Raw genomic sequence first — 6082 nt, forward strand, 5'->3', positions numbered from 1 at the left:
TAAGTTTGATTTTTTTAAGTTTTTTTTTCCTTGTTTGGTTGTTTAAGATTGTACTGCTTTTGATTATTTAGTGAACGTTATATTTGTAGCTCTTTTTACTTATTATTAATGACATTTGTAAACATGCAACCAGTGAGTCCTAAACTTTGTTTTGATTTAAGTGATTGTTTTCTAGCGTTATACATTGTCCTACCTTTTTTTAAAACTATCTTAAGGAGGAGCCCTTTCATAAAATTCGTACAGGGCTTCCAAAATCTCAGAGACAGCCTTGTCAGCATGGCATCTTACAAATTAATTATGTAATATCATGTGAGAAAGCATGAGAATGCATAATAGATCTTGTTTTAGGGTTTTGGAGAGTTTGAATTTAGGGCAATGGGGTTCAAGGTTTGCATGAATCATTCATGCAGAACAGCCAATACACACGGATAAAAGAAAGGTTGATCTTTGCAGTTCAACGGATTTGCCAGCTCCAAGTGCAGGTAATTTGTTAGCCCTCTTAGATTTTGCTTACCAAGTTTTAATTTTTCAACCATTTTTAAGTTGTGATTTTTTCAATGATGTGTTTTATGGTGTTTGAGTTTGGAGACTTTGGACCCAGGTGCTTCTAGACATCTTGAAAAAACGCTAGGAAGGAGGTTGTTATTAATGATTAGACCAACAATTATCCACATTCTCTAAATAGGATTTCACCCAATATGAAGTAAACCCAATACTTAGAATTGTATACCTCTCAGACAATTGAAAAAATTGATATCACCTTTGCATTTGTATGTTATCAATGTAAAGATTATTCTTTTGATCATTTAGATGTCACAGTTTTTATAATCAATGCTTTGGTTAGCTATAAATCCACACACCAGTTTCATAAAATTTGTTTTCTGCCAACATATTAATTTTGCTCAATGATAATGCCATAATTGGAATATTTTTTATAAAAATGATGTAATGGGTTATTCTGAAATTCCGAACTTTAGGTGATGATTGAACTCATACATGACTGCTACATGATTAACCACAGGTTGGTGTTCCTTGAGAACTTGGTGCGGAGAAATGCAAGCATGTTACAGCGTATTATGGGAATATTACTACTACTTTTGTTTTCCCTTTCTGTAAATGATGCTAGATTTTAACTGAGACTAGATTGTATCAGACAAAAGCATTGTTTTGCAATCACATTCTGTATTTTGATTTTCCAGTCTTGGAATTTATATTCAGGTTCATATAACTGCTTTCTAGAAGTGTGATAGCGATTTTACCACTTGTAAAACAAGGGTTAAACCATAGAAAATTCTTGCAAGAGAACAAGTGTTTGTAGTATAGAATGACTCAAGCAAGGTCAATCTCCTAAGGGACTGATATAAACAATTTACGAGTTTTTGTGTATTTAACTTATTTAACTCTAAGAACTATACTAATTTGACGAAACTAAATACTACTGGATGTGACTTAAACAAATATCTAAAATGGGAATTGGCTTATAGGAATAGTGATTCAACTAAACAAAACAAGTAAATGAGGAAATTCAAGATAAAATAAATTATTGAAGAAAAATAGATTGACAATATGCTAGAGTTCAACCTTTACCAACAACACTCCTACGTAGCTATTCAAATTGCTTAAATAATTGAAAACACACATGCTTTGAAGGTTGGATTTTCCTTGTGTATGTTTTACTTGTGACATTCAAGCTAAAACGCATACCACTACATGCAACTTATCCATGACATTTGGATTAAATATAAACATGAGTGATTCATTAATCTTGGTGAAAATCCTTTTGTTAAATCATGTAATCCCTAAGAGCATGATATTTACCTTAGGAGAGTACAATCCTCAATCACAAGAAGCACAACCAATTTTAACGTGACATTCGTTCAAAATTGCATCCGATAACTTTTCTAAGCATCTTAATGGTAATCAAGCATCAAGGTACATAGATAGTTTAATTCAGTGATTGAAAATATCAAAGCAAGCATGTAACAACACTTAAGCAATTTGAAAGATAAATCTACATATTCATGTTGCGGCTCATGGCCTCACTCTAGCGAAAAGAAATTAGTTACACATACTTGTATTAATACATAAGAAATTATCCATGAAAAAAAACAAAGAAAGAGACAACCCTTTTTTTTACAAAGAAGCTATCTGCCCTTCTCCTCCTTCCATGTGGAGCTGCGGCTCCCTTATGTTTCTGCCATCTTCTTCTCCCTGCAACTCTCTCCTTTTTCCTCTCCTTCTTTTCTGCTCTCTTATGTCCGTGTTCCCCCCTCTCTTCTCTCCCGCTGCTTTTGTCCTTTCAACCAAAATCAGCTATATGCTTTTTTTTTAGGAAAACTAATGAAAATGGTTTGAAAACTTTGAGTTTTAATGATAAGGACAAAATAAATGGTAAAGTGAATAGTACCATGATTGACTTTTTAATGTAAAAATATGTTTTTTCGTTAAAGTAAACAGTACCGGGTGCTTTTCGTTAAAGTTCTTTTTTTTTTTTTTCCCAGCCACAAAAGCCCAATGGAAGACAAGTCAAATTTCTACTTCGGTAGTGGGATTGGTAAGGCAAAGCACAAAGTGCCATGTCTCTTTCTTTTTTCTCCACTTGCCGTGTCCCCTCTTGCTTTTATTCTTTTTTTTTTAAATTTATTTCTTCTCTTTCTTTCCCACTTTTTGTTCCACTTCCGTGTGCCATCTCCTTTATCTTTCTTTCTTGCTTTCTGTTGCCTTTAAACAATAAGGCAATGATTTTTCAAAACACCACCCGTGGAGACAATCTCCACTTCCATTTCTTTTGTTTGTTTTTATTATTTCATTTTCTCCATTTTGCTTGAAATTGATCCTAAAGCAAATTTAACTGCACACTAACACAAGGTAAGGTAAAATGCAATTATTTTAACACAAAAACATCACAAAGACTCTAGAAATGGATGGTATAAATGCATGAAATATATGAGTGATCAAAGTGCTTCTATGTATTTTCGGAAGCATTTGGACTTGGATAGGAACTTCAAACATGTTTCAAATAAATGCATTTCTAGCAAAAGTGCTTCCTATAGAAGGGGTTCCAAACTAAAAAGCCCTTTGTTTCATTGCAAATTGAAGAATTGGTTTTGGATTTCAGGTCAAGCTCTTTGAGTACATTAGGAAGAAGTACGTGATTCTCTTTTTTAACCCATTGCACTTCACATTTGTTTGTCCTGCAGTTAAGTATGTTTTCACAATCAGCATTTCTGCATACAAATTTGTAATCTTTATTAGATGCTTATCTATCTTAATCTGATTGATTTGCTAAAATTTGTGCCCCTACCTTGCAGAAATCACTGCTTTCAGCAACCACCATGCTGAGTTTGCAGAGTTCAACATAGAAATCTTGCATTTTTCAGTTGACACTGTGGTATGTTGCCCTGCTCCCCATTATCTTCAGTACCACATAAAGGGGTTGCAATTTTGCATCCATAGAGTAATTTGTTTTGAAATCCCAAATTGAATGAATTTTGTGTTATATATCTCTCGACAGTTTTCCAGGAAATCCCGTCCCGATTCTCCCTATTCGAAGAAAATTCTTCAACTGGCTTTGATTTCAGGGTAACGTATGGTTTTCATTCCCGCTGCATCGCACGGGGCATTTCTTGCTAGTTATTCACTATATTTCCTTCTTTCTTTGTTTCTTGGGTGAGTGAAAATTGAATATTTCCAGGTCAAAATGCAATTCAGCCTTCAAACTCGTAATGTATTTTTCGTATTTCATTTATTTGTGTATGCATCTTGCTTTTGCTTCATTCCTTTTTTTTTTCCTTTAGCTTGTGGCGCGACGTATAATTTTTTTTCCTTAATTTTGTAATGTTCCTAGTACGACGTGTTTATTGTTTTAAAACATAATGTACATGTTATTAATTTTTGTTTGGGCATTAAAAAACAAAGAACACAGATAAATTGAGCGAATACAGAAAATACTCAATGGGTACCTAAGTATTATACTCAGTTCAATTATTGCATCGCTATATTTCTTCCATAAACATTAATTACATCTGAGGACAGAGTGTGAGGTCTAATTCCCCTCTCTGCAATATTGCTTGGGTAAAAACCATTTCGACAAAAAAAAAAAAAAACTTGGAAAAAACCAGCAACCACGACCAGGCTCCCCTTGATCTCTCTTCCTTCACTGTACTCTTCTTATTGGGTCGATGCCTCTTGAAATCAAGTCTACTGAATGGGAAGGACCTTGCTTTTCAAAATCGGAGTCGACCAAAACCAGCAAGTGGGTCACGTTGATGCTACACTGACATGCCGGGTGTTGGTTAGTCCTTGTCGAGATTAAATTACTCTGGATGCCCTGCTGGCCAAAAAAATGAAACCAGTAGATGGAGCAACAAACTGTGTGCTGGCCACTACCATAAAGCGCGTAGTAGTATTATTAATTATAAAATATTTTTTTAAGTATTTGAAAGTGATTAATCCTTTTCTCTCCAAATTTTTTAAAGTATATGATCTGCTTTAGAAGGACTCGGTTGACTGTGTCCTCCACTAGCACCGGGCAACTTCCTTGCTTCAGGAGGAGCTGGATTCATTCTTAATTTCACCTTTCTTTCTTTCTTAATTTCACACTAAGGGGATATTTTATACTAATCATACCATGGGGATGCGGGAGTATGAACCCAAAACATAGTGAGTTGAAGAGAAATTTCTTAACCATAAAGGCAATCCACCACTTGTTTTTCTCGTAATCAGGCTAAATCCTAGTTCACCGAAGCCAATTTGGGAGGTGTGCGTTGTCTATATCAAGGTTCACTCTTTCATTTTCAAATGTTTTAGTTTGCTTTTAACTTTAATTGAAGAGTCGTGTATATTTTGTAAGCTGATGTGACATTTTGGATTAATAAGTGCTACGGTGACCCACCAGGTGTAGGTTAGCTGTCTTTGTCAAGATTAAGTTTCATTGGATGATCTGCTGATCAAAGATGAAACTAGTGGATGGAAAAAAGAAGAGTAATGCTAGGAAGACTAAATTTGCAAACAAAATAATGTGTCACAAATAAAAAAGAAGCACGTTAATCTACGTTTAAGTAGTAATCTAATCATCAACTTTCATGTCATTTAGTTTGCAAAATTTAGTCTATAAATTTAGTTTCTTAGTATTATAAAAAAAAATATGTAGGGATGACTTGTGAGTTGTGAATTGTAAGCTTTAATGAAAGTTGTGAACCCATGAGGATATGCCCTTTTTTTGTCTTTCTTCTTATGTGTGAATACATTGAATTTTTATTCGGGCCAAGTTAAGGTGCTTGAGTTGGGTAATTTCATTTATCCCTTTTTGTATTCGACATCTCCATCAAACTGTCGGGAGCATATATAACTTTATAACTTTGTGTAAGTCAGGTCAACTAGTACAATTGCTGAACTCAAACTGATCTAGCCTCTGGGGCAACTACTCTCTCCTCCCTTGCTTGCTTTTCATTCCCAATTTCTACCTCTGTATGTCTTTTGCTTAGTTTAGTGCCTAGATAGATAGAGAAAGAGAGAGAGATGGTGGATCCTGACTCGCTAACTTGGGTCATGACATATAATTTCAGGCAGAGTTTTGGACTCTCTTATGACCTCTTGATAGCCTTGAAAATAGAGATGACAAATTAACTCGTTGAATTATTAATGAATAACTATTAAGACCCGTTTAGTTTGATTTTTATAATAACATGGTGGTGAACTTGATAGTTGTAATGATTGTGTAATACCTTATAGTGATATCAAACTAAATGAGTCTGAAACTCTTAATGATTTTTCATTAATAGTCTAACGACTTGATTTGTCACTTGTGCTCCGAAAGACAGATACCAAATCTTCAATCTCCATTGACGAACAACTATATACTTTTTCTTTAAAAAGAAAGATAACTAGTGACAAGCTACGATTACTCTTTCGGACCCGAATATGCTATAAGAATTTCACCCTACCTGCCATGATTTTGTAGTATAAAATTCACTTTTTTTTTTCCTTCTGAAAATTATAAAAATGTCCTCAATCAAAATTGCTTGGAAATTTCTTGAAAGAAATTAGTGACTAACTGGAAAATTCAAAACCGTGTAGGCAA

General features: G+C 34.2%; 1 long non-coding RNA gene across 1 annotated transcript; it reads left to right on the plus strand.

Annotated features, from left to right (window-relative positions):
- The first annotated feature begins 3002 nt into the window (after positions 1-3002).
- Positions 3003-3849, plus strand: LOC139195714 (uncharacterized). Its single transcript, XR_011580554.1, has 3 exons — positions 3003-3147; positions 3312-3391; positions 3515-3849. It is a non-coding gene; the product is annotated as an uncharacterized lncRNA (long non-coding RNA).
- The last annotated feature ends 2233 nt before the right edge of the window (positions 3850-6082 follow it).

This window comes from Malus domestica, chromosome 05 (assembly GCF_042453785.1).
Source record: "Malus domestica chromosome 05, GDT2T_hap1".
Classification (NCBI taxonomy): Eukaryota; Viridiplantae; Streptophyta; class Magnoliopsida; order Rosales; family Rosaceae; genus Malus; species Malus domestica.